Source organism: Pinus tabuliformis, chromosome J (assembly GCF_031772625.1).
Source record: "Pinus tabuliformis cultivar Carrire ecotype Pingquan chromosome J, CPIR1, whole genome shotgun sequence".
Lineage (NCBI taxonomy): Eukaryota > Viridiplantae > Streptophyta > Pinopsida > Pinales > Pinaceae > Pinus > Pinus tabuliformis.
The window spans coordinates 1532520852-1532539610 of record NC_142295.1 but is presented as its reverse complement, the minus strand read 5'-3'; the positions used below and the strand labels follow the sequence as shown (position 1 = coordinate 1532539610).

At 39.2% G+C, this 18759-nt stretch overlaps 1 pseudogene; it reads left to right on the top strand.

Annotated features, from left to right (window-relative positions):
* Window positions 1-1125: 1125 nt before the first annotated feature.
* LOC149233356 (calcium-binding protein KIC-like) overlaps window positions 1126-18759 on the top strand; it is a 29193-nt pseudogene continuing 11559 nt past the window's right edge.

Below are 18759 nucleotides of genomic sequence, written 5' to 3'. Positions count from 1 at the left end.
TTTCTTGAATGGGTATTAATCACGTTTTCAGCGAAATATTAACTGTTCAAAATACGTTTTGAACCGTTCCAAACACGTTTTAAGAAACGGTCTTCAAAATTTTCTACCCATGTTCAAAAGGGGCAAAATGCCCGTCAGATTCCATCGCTGCTGACGGGGTTCAAGCATATAGACGCGCTTTCGCGATCAGTTCTTACTTTTTTGGTCTATAGTACCCATGAAATAGCATATTTTGGTACTCGCGTTCACGTAATTCAAGTCTATGTTATGCTAAATTGTGCTTTTATTTATATGGTTAGAAAGTTAATAAATTGATTTATTATAATTTTAAAGATTAGGGAAATTGTTTTTATATTAATTATATTAAAAACATCCTAATTTAATATAAATAAAATATATAATATTTATAGATTAACGATGTTCTTGATTAAACATAACATGAACCCGAAAAAATGGCAAAAAAATAATAATTTGAGATAAAGCTCAAACATTTAGATTCCCACCAAAATCATCTTCAAGTATTCAAATTATTAATAACAAAATATGTTTTAAAAAAACTCACACAATAACGACTGCATCATTATATTAATTAGAAAAAAAAAGTCATCGCTCACCACGTCACATTATTTCCTCTAACAACCCCTCCTTGAACACTTATCTCTGAGATTTGTTTAGAAGAATTTATACTGGTCGGTTATCTTGTTAAAAACGTGAAAAATATTTACATTGGCTTTTGGTTTGAATTGTTCGGTCTGTAAAATATTTACATTGATTTTTGGTTTAAATGGAATGTAGGTAAAATATTTACATTTAGTTTTGGTTTGGATGGATTGTAAATTTGTATGTCGCGGAAGCCCCGTGTCAATCTTATTGAATAGACGGTGCCCACTTGCAGCGACCTCATTCCGAGGGCGCGGGGCCTACCACATTTCTTCGGTCCTAAGGATGAATGTCATTTCTCGACTTCGGGAAACTTCAATGGCGTTGTTGGCTGGCGTTGGCAGTGACACGTACGCTTCTATGGTTGTTTGTTTTGTGTCATTGGATACTCTTGGGGTATTATAAATAGCCCTTCCATATTTGACTTCCATTCTATGCTATGCTCTGCCTCTCTCTTCCGGGGAAGGTACATTGTTACTTGTAATTGCAGTTGATTCTTTTCCTGAACCAATGATGGCAAGAAAAAGAGAAGAAGAAAAAAGCAGTGTGGTGTTCGAGGACTACCTGCCGGTGATGGCAGAGAAATTAGGGGAAGAGGGCCTAATGGATGAGATGAGGTGATGACCCCGTAAAAATGTAATTATTTAAAAGTTACTACAGCAAAAATTGAATTAGAATGATATTGAAGGATTTATTTTCTGTTGAGGATATTCTGTTGATTTTACATGTGCACTAAAATAATGATTAAAAGAATTAATCATGAAGATATCTGAATTCCCAAAAGGGAACTGGAAAAGAAAAGTTAGTTAATAAACTAGAAAAAACCACCTTCCCTAACTGGAAGGGTTTCCAGGGAAAAGGGGAGGTTGGTTGAGAAACTTTGGGCTGTAGAGACAGGCAGAGAAGGAGAAAGGGAAGGAAAAACCCTGTATGGACTAAGTCTGGTAAGGACCAGATAGTCAAGCACACAGTGCTGGCTTACTGAGGATAGTGATCCGGTAAGCGTAAGCTTGGGGGGAGACTCGGGTCTCGAAGGACTGGTCTCACGGTTGGGTGGATAACAAGCTTTACACAGAGATTTGGCAGGAGACTTGTTCCAGACTCACCTTACCAGTGGAGATCAGGTAAGTAACGGAACCCTCATGTCCCCATAGTTATCTGTGTAACTTATAGTGTAACTGTGATTGTCTGTGCAATAATTGTAAACAGTATATAGTGTAACTGTGATTATAGACAGCCTAGCTGTAAAAATCGAAAGATAGTGTAACTATGATTATCTGTACAAATTATAGACAGTATAGCTGTAAAAATCAAAAGACAGTGTAACTATGGTTATCTGTACAAGGTTATCGACAATATATCTGTAAAAATAGAAAGATGGTGTAGCTATGACTTTCTGTGCAAAAGAAAACTATAGACAGTGTGTCGGTAAAATTCGAAGGACAGAGAACTGAGATCATCTGAACAAAGAAGGCAGTATATTTGTAAAACAAACCTTATCTCTACAAGATAAATGGGTTCACAGTCTAGGAGTATCCGAACCAAGAAAACTGGCTATTCATGCAGATAATAAACTCTGGGTCGATATCATATCTTGACCCTAATGATCACAGTCAGCCGTATAGTTCTCGTTATAATCTTAAACAAAATGCCTTTTCCTATAACCTCAACCAGCTGGACGGTGTCAAATAGAGATTTTAATAAGATAATGAGAAGGCATGAATAAACTCTGAACCCCGAACCCGGTCCAACCGTAGCAGGGGGGGGTTCTGGCGATTCCATAACAACGGAGAAAACCTAGATAATATCCGAATTTAAAGACCTGAACAGTTGATAGCTGAATATTACAATGGTCAAATGTGCGAATCATTACAAAGATAAGCCAAGAGCCATGCAGTAATACCATATTGACATTCCGGTAATATACAGCGGAAATAATTAAATCGTGTCAAGGAAGTATCAAGATATACAATAGCACTAAGGCCGCAGAAGTAATGTCTGCTAATAACGAACCAGAAGTCTATAACCATACGGTATAACCGTTATGCAACTTCCAGATCCTCAGGGTTTCCTGTCACAGATTACCCATAACTAGTCGACCATACATCTATAGAAATCAGATGCAGGCGCGACAGTTCTTTAACTATACACAGATCTGTAAATACATCAACGATATGGAATAGACCCTTAAATCATACTGTAAACAAAATGCTTGTATGCCGTAATCAAACAAGCAAGATTCCAAAATGAGAAACGCATTACGCATCCAGGTAATAATCAAACCCTATAGTTCATTAAAGAAAACCATTCTTATCAGCATGAGAAATAAACATAAGCGTAACACAACAGTGAGTTATATTAAAATTATAGGCCGCAAGCCATATGAGTCCAAAGTTAAACAAGCGAGCTGGCTTCCAACCAGGGCTTCATGATAATCATAATACATGGCTATAGCTACAGTACATTCAGCAAAACAAAAAAATATTAAACAGCTGTCTAATAGAACCAAGTGAAAACTTCAGCTTCGGGACCAAGGGTAAAAACCCAAATCACCGCAAACGAAGAGGTGCCCAAATTCCGTAATCAGTCCCAGAACATTTAGAACCGGAACAAGAGCATCGGTCCATCATGACCTGCGGCCAACCGTGCAATAATAAGGTCGGGGTCTCATTCTAAGCACAGAGGAAAACCCCTGGCAACCCGAAGTGAGACAGAGGTGAACCAACCGAAACTAAACCCTGGAAACCAGATTAATACCTTTGTAAACTCGGCGGGCCTCATCTGGAGGGATTTTTCCAAAGCCGTAGAAGCTGGGAGATGCCCGTTCACAATCTGTCAAGCAATGGATAAAATATTAGACTTTTGCATAACAATTAAACTCAAAATCGCATCAGATCTTCTAACTGATTGTGTAATTACCTGGCCGATTTGAGAATGAAAAACCATGGCGCGGAAGCCCCTCTGGAGTGGCGCATGTGCCTGGAATAGCGGTGGTCTCGGCGCGGAGCTATGGAGTAAAACCCTTGCAGTGGTGAACAGAGAGCTGGGAATCGCTGAGCAGAGTGAGGAAACCTTCGAATAATCCGGAGGAAACCACGTATATACTCTACTTGCCAGCGGTGGAAGCGTGGAGCAATTTTGACCCTTGATCTCATGCAAAAAACGCACACCGTTGATGGAGGCGACATTACCCAAAAGCAGGGCACGGGAAAGTCCCAAGCTCATTAACCATACCCCTGTCACGTGATCAGGCCGGCGGAATTCAACGCTGTTGCCAGATGTCCAGCGCAGGAGGCGCCAACCAATGTGGGCAGGACAGTCTTGATACGCTCGAGGGGAGATCCTATACCATCGTATCGACAATAGACTATAGACAAGTATTAAACATTGATTAAACATTGGTATGACAAACGTTACCTGCCACACCATATACCGCCTCCGGTTAGGCATGTATACGAGGTGGTGGCTATACATGCAAAGTTATATATTTAAATAAAGTGCAGGCGCATAACCATAGTGTGGACACTATATAAAAGAAATTTTTTTTTTTGTATATATGTATTAGCATGTAGATATGTGACAATTGGTATCATAGCCCAGATTACCCATATTGTGGCCTCTGGGATGTGAATGAAGTATTAAAGATGAGAAGGTCATTATGACATTGATATTCTTTTTGGGATAACAAAATTGTGCAGGTAGCTCACAATGTTAACTGTTTCATGATCAGACCAGGCCAGGGACAGGCTAGTCAGAGGAAAGAAAAGAGCAACCAAGGTATCTGTTGATGCCTCGAAAATCGCTGCAACAACATAGGGGAAACCACCCGGTCCGGACCTTAGTACAACTCCTTTTCCGTTTGGAATAGTGGCTCCGACTGGGGATAATGGGACCAGTTTCCCAAAAATGGATAAAATGGGATGGATGCGCGACTTATAGATTATGCTAGTGATAAGCGAATAACTACAACTATCGGCAGGAATATAATAACTATAATCTACCCCGGGGTTTTATCGATCTCTAAAGTGTAGCGTTTGATGATCTGAGCTTTTAGACAGGCATATAGATGACTCTGTCTTCAAACATAGATATTAAATTGTTCAAGATTGCTGTGCATAAATAGTTACACAAAGCGATAACAGCGAAATTACTACACTATCATTTATATCATTGTTACATACATAATTAAAAGAAATGCAAATCACAAAACATCCAATAGTGGGCTGAGATAGAGATTCGCTGTTATAGCGCATGCATGTATTCAATAATAGCAAGAATATATAGCATAACAATTCATATAAAAAGAATGACTTCAGACGTAGATAAAAGTACCATATGAGTTGTAGTACATTCCCAAATATCAATCGCTATTAGCAGTTCTTCCTTCAACACAGAAATCGTCCTCAACAAAGGCAATAGTGCGCAATTGCACAAAAAAGATTAATGTCGAATTCAGAACAACTGGCAAGGAAAATTTTAAGGATGGAAAATTTTCTTGAAGTTTAAAAACATTGGCGAATCTCACTAATCCCTAATATGAAAACTATAAAAATTTTATTGATATATTTGTAAAATTATCCAAATTTATAATGATTTTATACGTAGTCTCTATATAATGTTGGTGATTTTTAAGGTAAAATAATTTTATATTCTAATATTTGGGCGAATCGTCTTTTGTAAAATTGGAAATTGGCGAATATTTTTTGTGGAAAAATCATGGAAAATTAGCCCATTGGGCAAACATTAGCCCCTAAAATTATCCATGTCAACTGGTCCAATTTCATAAAAGAATAGCGACTGAAGCACAATAGTGCAAACTTCAGCCTATTAAGTCTGTTACAAAATTTTACGACCCTTTCCAAAACAATGAAAGGGTCTATAAATACTAATCTAATTTTAAATATCTACTAAACAGAAATCCTACTAAGCTGGTATCAATAACTCTTGATCCTGTTTTGGCTGGCGATCTGGCAAGCGGGAGGGTGACTCATTAAGTCGGCTTCTTTCCTTTGAATCTGAGTTGATTAATTGCAAGCATTGGCTCAACTTCCGGAGGTTTGTTGAGGCGCGAACTGAGCTGTGCAGCGTAGGTGGCATGTTGGATTATACACCCGATTGCGTCTGTAAGGCACTTTAGGGCAAATCTCTGTGTATGTGGCTTGATTAAAAAGAGCCAATATGCATCTAAGGATAAGCTTTTAACTTCAGCGATTAATCTTCCTTTTTCTTCTAATTCAGGGTAGCATGTTTGCTCTAATGCATTTGGAGTTGTTATCTTTCCCGGTGTACATTGAGAAATCATATTAGCCAGGTAAAGAGTGTTATTGACTAGATCCACTAGATTGCTGGCGGTTGTTTTACATCTTGAAGCCGCCCTTTCTACTTTCATCACTTGAGTGTGCCATTCTGTGAAAAGAATATCTTTCTGTGTTTCATTAATCCTGGGCAATTTCGCTGCTTTTCCCAAATCAGTATCTTGCCAGTCAAGATATGAAGTAATGGCTTCGTCCGCTTGATCTAGTTCAGTTCTGGCCTTTTCTACCTGTTGATTTACTGCTGTAGTTAGCTCACATAGGGACTCAGCTTGAGTGATCTGTTGACATAAGAGTCTGACCTGAGATATCAATGCACTGTTTATCAATAATGCCTCTGATTTAAACTCCTTTACCTGCGATGCACCCTTCATCTTTTCCAGCTGCGATGACATTTGAGAAATCTGCTCATCTTTGGTCTTTATCATTTGCTCATTCGCCACTCTTAAATTTTCCAACGCCTCCGACAATTCTTTTTGTTTCTGGATCGCACCCTGATCGATCCTTTGCCTTTCTGCTTGCAATTGCTGAGTCAACTGATTGTTCTCTTGCTATTGCGCCAGCAATTTTTCTTCGGCTTGTGCTGCCTTTTGCCTTGTTTCATCCAATTCTGCCTGTAACGCAAAGATTTCTTGGTCCTTATTCTTCAATAGAAGGCTCACCTCCGATGCTTTGTCAATGGTTGCCGTCGAATAAGCGCCTGCATACTGTGATAGCTGTGTTAAGTCATCGGAGGGATCCAATTCCTCCTTCCATACTACATTACCCGTGACCGTTTGTTCGGGGAAGATAGAAGGTTGATCAATCCTTCGTCTCTTCCTTGACCGCTTTACAACTGCCCTGTGTCTTGGGCTGTAGAAAACATCCAATGGCGGAATATCTTCTATCTGTAGAATAATTTGGTCAGAGGGTTCTTTTGGAATAACTTCAACTTCTTTAGAACTTGGTGGGCCGCTGGTTCCACTTAGAACCTGAGGAGAGGTAACATCCTGCGTATCGTTTGTCTTAGAATTATTCCCATCTTTTGAACATTCCAATCCACTGATGATGGAGTGAAATTGCTGCCATTCTTGTAACAAATTGGGGTCTATAGTAGTGTCTACATTGGTGGTTTGCTTCTGCTGCTCTTTCTCCTGTTCTTTCCTCTGCTGCTCCTCTTTTTCTCTCCTCTGTTTTTCTTCCTGTTCCTTCTTTTGCTGTTCTTCTTGCTCCCTTTTCTGCCTATCTGCCAGTTCTTTCTTCCTTCTTTCTTCTTGTTCCATTTGCGTTTTATGCTGTTTCTCGGCTTGTTCTTTCTTTAGCCTTTCTGCCTGTTCTTTTCTCTGCTGCTCCTCCTGTTGCTTCTTCTGCTGCTCCTCCTGTTGCTTCTTCTGTTGCTCCTCCTGTTCTTGAACAGGTCGGCTTGATGATGTTGCTGGGGATGTTGCCAGTAAATGCAGAGGCAGAGTTTGCAACCTCTGTTCTCTGAGTTTATTGAACTCAGTTAATCCCTCATCATTATATCGCATCCTAGCGAGTTCTTTAACATGACCTATTGTTTCGGAGGCAACGAACAGGTCATCAAACATATCCTTCTGATGCTCAAACCTCATTAATTTGGCCTGTTCTAATGCATTGTAAGCAGTCTTTTTTGGGTCGTATGGTCTGTTTGGGATCGTGGCCAGCGTTAAAGACTGAAGCTTCGTGGCTTCCTTTTCTGCATGTTTAAGATCATGCAGAGTATAAACGCCACATCTGAAGGGAAAAGATGGCCATCCTTTCTTCTTTTCTATTTTGAGAGTCTGTGTAGTACTCTCAGCCATGATCTAATATGCAATCTCCCTTGCTAGCAGCTTATCTGGAACATAAAGAGGAAGAACATGTGGTTCGGCTTTGCTGCCGAAAACTCTGATATAGGTGAAATTTTCTTCTCCAAACCAACTTGCTACTGCTGGTAAATCAAAGGAAGCTTGATAGGAAATTTTTGAAATGGGTTTATCAAAAATGGAATAGTAAATGGGGACCATGAAACCATTACAGATTTGATACAGGTGGTCTTTATAAGAAGACTTCCACAATTTTTGATGATATATATGAATGGGTGAAGGTACCTGTGCAGTCCACCTCCACCCGAGAACAGGAAATTCGGAATTGAAACAAAGAGTGTCTAGGATATATGCACTATAGTAGAACGGGGGCATTTTCCTTTCTGAAACAACAGACTGAGACCTAAAATCACGAACAGCTACTGCTAATTTATCCGAAAGAATAGTAGCCCAATCCATAATCCAACTGTTTACTGCTGCCTCCATTAAAGGAACCATTTCAATGGTAAAATTGGCAGAATCATGCAATCCCCACAGCCTACACATCATAATCCCCGCATAACAATAAGGAGAAGCCAAAGAATCGACCGAGTACTTACCGGAGGATTCATGCTTGTGCTTGTTGGGGTTTTGCCTCCAATCCTTGATAGGTTCAGATTCGATCTCATTCTCGCTTGCGAACTTCTCCAAGAAGTCTTTGTTATATATTTTCTCTGGTTCAGGCAAATGATACATTTGCCTTAGGTCATCTGGCTTGAATGATCCGAAAATCCTCCCATCTCTTGTATTAAAAGTTCTGTCCAAAATGGGGATTTCTTCAATCGCCCATCGCACAACGTCTGTATAAGGAAGAATTTGATCTCTGGCCGCTATCCTGTGAAGGAAAGAGTCGGCCAAATCTTTGAGAGTTGCATCAGACTTCTTGAGTAAGTCCACACTAGCTTCTGTCACTATCCTTTCTGGTTGCTCAGCTTCAATTAGGTTATAAGTGCCCTGCCAAGTCACTCTGGTGAGCCCCGTGCATGTGGTATCGGATATTAGTCCCTTCTTCTTATTTGCGGCCGCTTGTCCGGCAGTTGGTGTTGCGGAAGCACCTGCAGTCTTCTTGGACTTCTTTCCCATCTTCTCAGGTCTAGCTTCTGTGACTGAATTCTGCACAAGGAGGCAATTGGGCGTAATACACAGAGATAGCGATGAAAAAACTCTTAAGTGATACAGCATATATGAATAGATGCGTAACTGAAGGATTTAGCTTTTGAAATGGGCGCGTATACAATCCGTGAAAAGATTTTAGGACATGATCTTATTAATTAGCCGTTTTCAATCCGTCATTTCTTAAATGCCCATTATATCGTTACTTGGGTGAACGATTCACTTAAGCATGCAATGGACGTTTTGGCGGTTGAGCATAGATGAAGGATTGCGTGAGAGATCAAGCTTTTATTACAATTGAATTGTGCCATCCCATCACTTAACGGCTTTTCGTTGAAAACCGCGCTTTATCGGATCGCAATCGAGGATATAATTAGTGCGCTTTAATGGTGTGTATTGGATATCACCGATCGCCGAATGCGATATCGCATCGGCGAAAAGCTTTGAGCGTAATAAGACTTGGGTGAGATTGCTGCGATACCCGATTCCCAATTGCGCATCGCATCGGGACAAGTCTTTGGGAACATCACAACTGTTGTAGCATGTCGCCGATCGCCGAATTCGCCGAATGTGTATCGCGTCGGGACTATTGGCATGGGGCATTATAACATGTACATGGAATATCGCCGATCGCCGAATGTGCCGAATGCGCATCGGCGGAAAACTTTGGGGTACTTAATTATAATTCATGTGTCATTGCGATATGCGATCTTGCGATCGCTTTATCGCAATTACATGATTTCTTTTAAGGATTTGCCCATAAAGTTTTATAAAGTGCATTTATTCAATTTTTTGGACTTTTTCGGATTATAATAGCATTGATACCAAATCAAATTTTAAAGGGACCCATTTCATACGTTAATGTTTATAAGTAAAAATGATATGAAATGGGGGGTTGTTGTAGAGCACAACAATTGGCGATTCGCTGGAAGAACCAGTTATCTTTTTCAAAAAATAGAAACATTTAAGCTTTTTTTAGAAAATAGAATTTCAATCAATGAGGAAATTTCTAATATAACTAGATTCCAATATATTCTGAGAAAAATGAAACTATTTTGTTGGCTTCCTCTTGTTTAAGAAAAAACATTCTAAGCTTTGAAATAGGTCTTTATTGGTTTGTAATGATAAAATAGAATATCTTTCCAAATCAGCCTTTTATAGTAAACTCATCTGTCATAGGTAGAGCCTCTGCTGCCAGCAAACATCTATAGTTTCGACAGGGATACCTTTTAACCATATGATTGTCCATTGTCCCATCCAATTAAGAGTGTGATTAACAGAATGAATTCAAAATATTTTTTACATATTTTGTATTTCATTTCTTTTTCTTCTTTGTCATTGATAAGATAAAAAGCCATTGTCCTGGTTTGGTGGCCAGCTGTTTGACAATGCCACTCACTGATAGTAGTTTAACTGAACAAGCTGGCTCGTGATGAGACCCCTTGTCTTGAAATTTCAAGCCATTACCCTGTTTTGGTTTGCAGTATTGGTAATGTCAGATAAACTGTTTCTCTATGAACGTGGTAAGCAGGCTTGTAATAAGACCTCTTATCTTAAATATCTTATATTTTAGAATTACACTCTGAAAAATCACAAACTTTAGTGAATGGGGTGAACAATCTTCTTCTTAAGAGAAATGGATGACAGAGTAAGAGTTGAAGATGCTGAGATTGGAGTGATTCCTATCTTAGTATGGATAACCTTTAGAGACCAATTTGAAAACTGAAAATGGTTTACAATATTTCTATGATTTGAGAGGAGTTGACAAAAATTTGAATTGTGATTTCAGAATACAAAGACATCTAATCTCCTAGAAATTATCCTTTTTGGTTAAAAAATTCTATCATTTTAAAAGCAAATGTTCATATTCATTCTATGGGACAACTTTTTAAATACAACAAAAGGTCAATGGGAGACATCTCACAACCTTATTTCCTAAAATCCTACAGACTATTAAAATCCTACTGAAATTAAAGGAGAAGGGGTTACCTCCTCAGTGAAAGAATTTCTTCAAGACAAGGCCATTAACAGGGAGAGAATCTCTCAAACCTGCTAAATCTTGCAATATAAAGGTTGAATGGCCTATCTTCTCACAGATCTGAAATGGTCCAAGCCACAACTTCTGGAACTTAGAGTGTTTACCCTTGTCCTCATGGGCTTTGTCCCATTTCAGAACTAAATCACCGACTTGGAACTGTTTTGAACCTGATGAGGCTGAATCAAAAGCTGCTTTGATGACTTGCTGGTGTTTGGCATGGATAACCTTGGCTTTTTCTCTTTCCTCTTCTAATTTTAGGATCTGGTCATGTCTGAACTGAATAGAAGAGGAAGGAGTTTCCTCAATGAACTGCACTAGGGCTAAAGAAGGAAGAATAAGATTTGTGGGTAGGATTGCTTCTTTTCCATAGACAAGATTAAATGGAGAAGTTCCAATAGAAGCTTTATGTGTTATCCTATCAGCCCATAATGCGAACACTAAGGATTTGTGCCAATTCCTCTGATTTTGTTCGATAGTTTGCTTAATAATTTTAATCAGATTCTTATTAGTAGATTCTGCTAAACCATTTCCTTGGGGATAATAATTAGCAGAATATTTTAACTTAAATCCTCTTTTAATAGCGAAATCAAACATAGCATTGCCTGAAAAGTAAGATGCATTATCAAAAACAAGAGCATTTGGGACACCAAACCTGGTAATGATGAATTGGTCTATGAATTCAATGATTGCTTCAGAATTTGCTGTCTTTAAAGGGATTGCCTCAACCCACTTTGTGAAGTAATCGGTGGCAGTAAGGATATACTTATGCTGTTTGGAAGATGTTGGAGTAATCTCCCCAATGATATCCAATCCCCATTGCTCAAATGGTTGTTCAATGTTGATTGGTTGCAGGGGGAAAGCTGATTTACGTTGTCTTCCGCTAGCAGTTTGACAATTTAGACATTTCCTTACGTACTCGTGAGCATCTTTAAACAAAGTAGGCCAATAGTAACCAGCACGAATAATTTTGTGAGCTGTTGTGTCAGCTCCGAAATGTCCTCCTGCTGGTCCGTCATGTAGCTCCTGCAAAACCTTTTGGGCTTCAGGTTTTTCAAGGCATCTTAACAAGATAGAATCGTAATTCTGTCTAAAAAGCACGTCATCAATGATTGTAAAATTCTTCGCTTTTAATCTAATGGCCCTTTTGTTTTTGTAAGACAAATTCGGAGGTGCATAACCATTCTTTAGATAAAAGATTAAATCTGCATATTGAGATCCAGAATCAGTAACACTTATCTAATTAATTTCTTGAGTTTGATCTGCATCGCTTGATTCTGGAATGTTGGATGCTCCTGCCAATATCCTGCAAAAACCTTGGCCCCTAACAATCTTTGCTGGCTTAATTTCTAGGTCATACTCTTGAAGCGCTGTGACTCAATTTGCCCTTTTTTCACCCAGCTCCTTTTGGATTAGTAGTTGCCTAACTGTCGGGAAAGGAACTATTATTTTTGTATGGGTTTTTAAAAGAAAGGGTCTATAATGTTTGACCGCTTTAAATACAGCAAAGGCTTGTTTTTCTACATCGGAATAATTTAATTCGGCACCCTGAAGATTTGAACTGAAGAATGATATTGGTGCCTCTAAATTGTGAGCATTTAGCTGCATGAGAACTGCAGCGTAAGATACATCGGACGCAATGGTATACAATGTAAAATGATTAGAAAAATTTGGAGTATTCAAGGCTGGGGCATTTATTATTGATTGCTTGATAACATCAAAAGCTTGCTTTTCTTCTGATCCCCACTTGAAGACTGAATTCTTCTTGATCATTGTTTGAAGTGGTAATACAATTTGAGAAAAATCTGGAACAAATCGTTTAACAAAATTAATCTGGCCCAAAAATGACTGCATCGACTTTTTATTGTGTGGGAAAGGGATTTCAGAAATCTCCTTGATCCGGTCAGGATCAATATAAATGCCATCTTTGGATACTATAAAGCCTAAGAGTTTTCCTTGATCAAGAGCAAAGAAAGACTTTTTTGGGTTCAGAGAAATACCATATCTTTTGCATCGCTGAAAGATTTGATTTAAGTCATGCAAATGATTATATCTCTTCTTAGAATATACAGTAATATCGTCTAGATAGACGACTACTGATCGATTAATCAATCCTTTAAAGGCTATATCCATGGCTCTCTGGAATGTCGCTCCTGCATTTATGAGTCCAAAAGGCATTTTCTGATATGCATATGTTCCCCATTTTGTTCTGAATGTGGTTTTAAGTTGGTCATCAGGATGAACCAGAACTTGGTTATATCCCGAGAATCCATCAAGAAAGGACATCAATTCAGAGCCTGCTACTGATTGGAGGATTTGCTCCATAGTAGGTAATGGGAAATTATCTTTCAAGCTTGCTTTATTCAGGTTCCTGAAATCAATACAGATTCGAATGTCGCCATTTTTCTTTCTGACTGGCACCATATTAGAGACCCAATTTGAATGTCGGACCGGAAAAATAATCTTGGCTTTCAAGAGCTTGTTAAGCTCTGACTTTATCTGGCTCTCCAAATTTGGATGTATTTTTCTTAACTTTTGCTGAATCGGTTTCTGATCAGGAAGCATGGGAATGGTATGCTGGATAATAGATGTATCATATGTCTTCAAGTCATCATACTTCCAAGCAAAGACCTGTTTGTTTTTTCTTAACAGTTTAATAAATGCTTCCTTTTCTTCCTGGGAAAGTCCTAATCCTAAGTTGATGTTTTGAGGAGCATTGTCAGTGCCTAGATTTATCAATTCAAACCTAAGGGTAGAACTTTGAAGCTTTGCATTAATTACAGGTTTAAACCTGTCTTTTATATCATAAAGATCTTCGAGCTTTACCACTGGTTTGGGAATTGAATTTTCTTGAGGTGTTTCTTTCATCTGTAGATCATGGTCATTTTCCTCAATAACTTGATTGTCATAGGTCTTTTCGGAAGTTAGAAACTGCAAGATATCTTGGTCATGGTTAAATACTCTCCAATTAGTGACATTGTCGGGAATTGAAGGCCTAAAAAGTAATTCTACAGAAAATCTATCAAGGCTGTAGTCTTTAGAAGGTAGAAGCTTAGAAGCTACATTGGCTAGTAGGTCGGCTGCCGAGTTTTGTGATCTAGGAATGGAAGAAATGTTAAATGCCGAAAAGTGTGAGGTAAGATCCTGTACTAGCGATTGATAAAGGTGACTTGAAAGACAATGAATTGCATTCCTCACCTGTTTGACAATGATTTCCGAATCGCCGAATACTTTTAGATAATGCACTTCAAGGCCGATTGCTTTATATAATCCCTGGACTAAAGCTTCATATTCGGCCGTGTTGTTAGTGCATTCAAATTCTAACCTACAAGACAGCATTGTCTTTTCTCCTTGCGGACTAACCAAAATGCAACCTGCTCCTGAGCCCTCGCTGGACTTAGAGCCATCAAAATATAAAGACCAAAATAAAGGAGTATTAACAAAAATATTTACATTTTCCTCAGGATCATTAAAACATCTGGGCTTATCAGTTTGTGAAAAATTTTCAATCTGAGATGTAAAATGATTGACTGAAAAAGGAGATGGTTGGGCAACAAAGTTGCCAAAGAATGATTCTGACGAATAGTTCCCCAAAATGTTGTTGTTGAACGCCACAGGTTGGTTTTCTTGCTCAAATTCAGTAACTGTGTGGGTCATATGCTTCTCTTGATCAATCCTTATTTGATTCGGCTTTCCTTTGTAGGGAAGCCACATATGTGACCAATCTGTGGAAATGTACCCATGCAGTTTTTCGGACCAATCTCTGCTCAAAATTAAACCGTATAATTCAGGTATGTCAGCAATTAAGATATCAATCCGTTGTACAATCCTTGGATCGGCAGACAACCTGATGGTTACGGAATTAATTTCTCCCACAACCTGCACTTTGGTCCTGTCCAACTGTACAATATGAATGGCAGACTTCTGGGGTTCAATGTTCAGTTTAGAGCAAACTGAAGCTGGCATTATATTAGATGATGCCCCTGAATCAATTAAACAGTTGTGCAGGTTTCTGTTATAAATCTCATAGGTCAGCAGGAAGGGTGGAGTGTGAGAATTCGATTTATCTCCAATTAGAACTGAATCGGTAGCTTCAACCATACCTGCAGGAGGCTGGCCTGAATCGTTGGCAGCTCTTGCACTGGGAAGGGGAGTAGATGGAACATCATTCAATTCTTTAAGAAGTAATTTTTGTTGATGTTTTAATTTACTAAGCTCAAACATAGTTATATTTGCCTTAGTTTTCTTCATGTCATCAACAATGTTGTATTCCATTGAATCAGATACCACTAATGTCTTAGATGTTGAAGGAGAATTAGAAGTTGAAGGCTGGTTTTGGGGAACTACTACAGGCGACTTCTTTGGGGGAATTTTTTCCTTTGTTGTGGCAGCACCTGCGCTCCTCTTCTTTGAAGTTGCCTGAGCAGGTTCAGAAGTACTTTTACTTCTTGTAGTAACTGGAAAGGCTTCTTCTTCATTCTCGGTATCAGAGTTTGGGAGTATAAAATCCCACATTCCGTGGCATTCAGCTACTTCTTCTTCATCATCGGTTTGTGAGGTTGTTTCCTCTTCCTCTTCTTCTTGCTCTGAATCTGCGTTAGATATAACATTGGGCGGCTTTGTTTCAGTTTTCTTAAAAGTCCTAAATGGTCTTTTGTTTGAGGTTTCGGCCACCTGCTTCTTTATTTCGACCATTTCGTTAGACAACGTTTTAAGGACCTTTTGTAAACCTTCCATGTCGTACGGGTCCTTTGGGGTTTTCTTCTTAGAATCCTCTTTAAATGAGACTTTTTTAGCTTTTCTATCTTCCAAAGCAGCTTTCTTTTCTAGAGCATTGATGCGCTTTTCAACAGCAAGTGCTTCTCTCATGTTTTCAGCTAAGGTAGGTTTCCCAGCCCTGTCTACAAAAATAGCTATGTTGGCAGGTAGGGCAGTAATATACCATTCGCTTCGAATTTGTTCACTTGGTTTAGAAGCGGTAGGGATTTTATTCAGGAGTTTATTAAATCTGGCATTAAACTCCTTTATTGGTTCCCTATGCTCTATTCTCAGATTGGAGAGGTCGTTTATTAAAGTAGCTAAGGACCTATCATCTCCATATTTGGTAAGAAACTGCTCTTGGCATGTGTTCCAACTGGTAATTGAACCAGAGGGTAAGGAAAAATACCAGGATCCTGCTGATCCTTGTAAGGTGTAGGGGAAGAGTCTTACAACGACATCTTGTTCTGTCACTCCTTTTAAGTTAACTGCTAACATAAAATTGTTGATATGTTCTTCAGCCTGGGTCCCGTCATCTGGATTAAATTTAGGCAGCCATTTTTCGGGAGCATCTGGTAGATCATGCAATGGTGCAGGCATGTTGACTGCACCTGGCCTAGTCCATGGGTCTGCCATTGTGATAGCGACAGTGGTTGACACTACTGTTGGGATTCCAGATGTATGGAAAGGGATCAAAGATGAGGAGTGAACAGGCTGGGATATTGAGGATTCTAATCCCTGATGAACAACAATTTGCAATGGGGGAGTGGATGGTTGACCTCGCAGAGGGGAAAATGCAATGGAGGACGTGGATGAGAGCTCTTCACTATCAGATCCTTCAGTAATTTTCTTCGCCTTTTTCCTTTTGGGTAAAGGGAACTCAGTGGGTTCAATACCGAGTTTTTCGCTCTGAAGTCTAGTGAGAGGGTGAGTGAGTTTGAACTGCGAAGTCGCACTGCTTTCTGATACCTCAGATTTTTGTGGTGAAATCGAGAAGCTCTGAAGTTTATGGATTAGAGACTGGACTTCAGGTGATTCAAGACTTAATTGTTCTGTGGTATGATGGGTTTGAGCAGTGGTAGTTGATTCCCCTTCTCCTTGTTTGGATATCGGCGAACCAGTGTGCAAATGAGAAGGTCGAGGGGATTCGGAGGGAGAATTACTCTTGGAATGGCTTATAGGTTTGGACTTATGTGCCATTCACAGTTGAGGCCCTCCTTCTAGCGCCAATTATGTTGATGCCTCGAAAATCGCTGCAACAACATAGGGGAAACCACCCGGTCCGGACCTTAGTACAACTCCTTTTCCGTTTGGAATAGTGGCTCCGACTGGGGATAATGGGACCAGTTTCCCAAAAATGGATAAAATGGGATGGATGCGCGACTTATAGATTATGCTAGTGATAAGCGAATAACTACAACTATCGGCAGGAATATAATAACTATAATCTACCCCGGGGTTTTATCGATCTCTAAAGTGTAGCGTTTGATGATCTGAGCTTTTAGACAGGCATATAGATGACTCTGTCTTCAAACATAGATATTAAATTGTTCAAGATTGCTGTGCATAAATAGTTACACAAAGCGATAACAGCGAAATTACTACACTATCATTTATATCATTGTTACATACATAATTAAAAGAAATGCAAATCACAAAACATCCAATAGTGGGCTGAGATAGAGATTTGTTGTTATAGCGCATGCATGTATTCAATAATAGCAAGAATATATAGCATAACAATTAATATAAAAAGAATGACTTCAGACGTAGATAAAAGTACCATATGAGCTGTAGTACATTCCCAAATATCAATCGCTATTAGCAGTTCTTCCTTCAACACAGAAATCGTCCTCAACAAAGGCAATAGTGCGCAATTGCATAAAAAAAATTAATGTTGAATTCAGAACAACTGGTCCAATTTCATAAAAGAATAGCGACTGAAGCACAATAGTGCAAACTTCAGCCTATTAAGTCTGTTACAAAATTTTACGACCCTTTCCAAAACAATGAAAGGGTCTATAAATACTAATCTAATTTTAAATATCTACTAAACAGAAATCCTACTAAGCTGGTATCAATAACTCTTGATCCTGTTTTGGCTGGCGATCTGGCAAGCGGGAGGGTGACTCATTAAGTCGGCTGCTTTCCTTTGAATCTGAGTTGATTAATTGCAAGCATTGGCTCAACTTCCGGAGGTTTGTTGAGGCGCGAACTGAGCTGTGCAGCGTAGGTGGCATCTTGGATATCGGGAATTATACACCCGATTGCGTCTGTAAGGCACTTTAGGGAAGATCTCTGTGTATGTGGCTTGATTAAAAAGAGCCAATATGCATCTAAGGATAAGCTTTTAACTTCAGCGATTAATCTTCCTTTTTCTTCTAATTCAGGGTAGCATGTTTGCTCTAATGCATTTGGAGTTGTTATCTTTCCCGGTGTACATTGAGAAATCATATTGGCTAGGTAAAGAGTGTTATTGACTAGATCCACTAGATTGCTGGCGGTTGTTTTACATCTTGAAGCCGCCCTTTTTGCTTTCATCACTTGAGTGTGCCATTCTGTGAAAAGAATATCTTTCTGTGTTTCATTAATCCTGGGCAATTTCGCTGCTTTTCCCAAATCAGTATCTTGCTAGTCAAGATATGAAGTAATGGCTTCGTCCGCTTGATCTAGTTCAGTTCTGGCCTTTTCTACCTGTTGATTTACTGCTGTAGTTAGCTCACATAGGGACTCAGCTTGAGTGATCTGTTGACATAAGAGTCTGACCTGAGATATCAATGCACTGTTTATCAATAATGCCTCTGATTTAAACTCCTTTACCTGCGATGCACCCTTCATCTTTTCCAGCTGCGATGACATTTGAGCAATCTGCTCATCTTTGGTCTTTATCATTTGCTCATTCGCCACTCTTAAATTTTCCAACGCCTCCGACAATTCTTTTTGTTTCTGGATCGCACCCTGATCGATCCTTTGCCTTTCTGCTTGCAATTGCTGAGTCAACTGATTGTTCTCTTGCTGTTGCGCCAACAATTGTTCT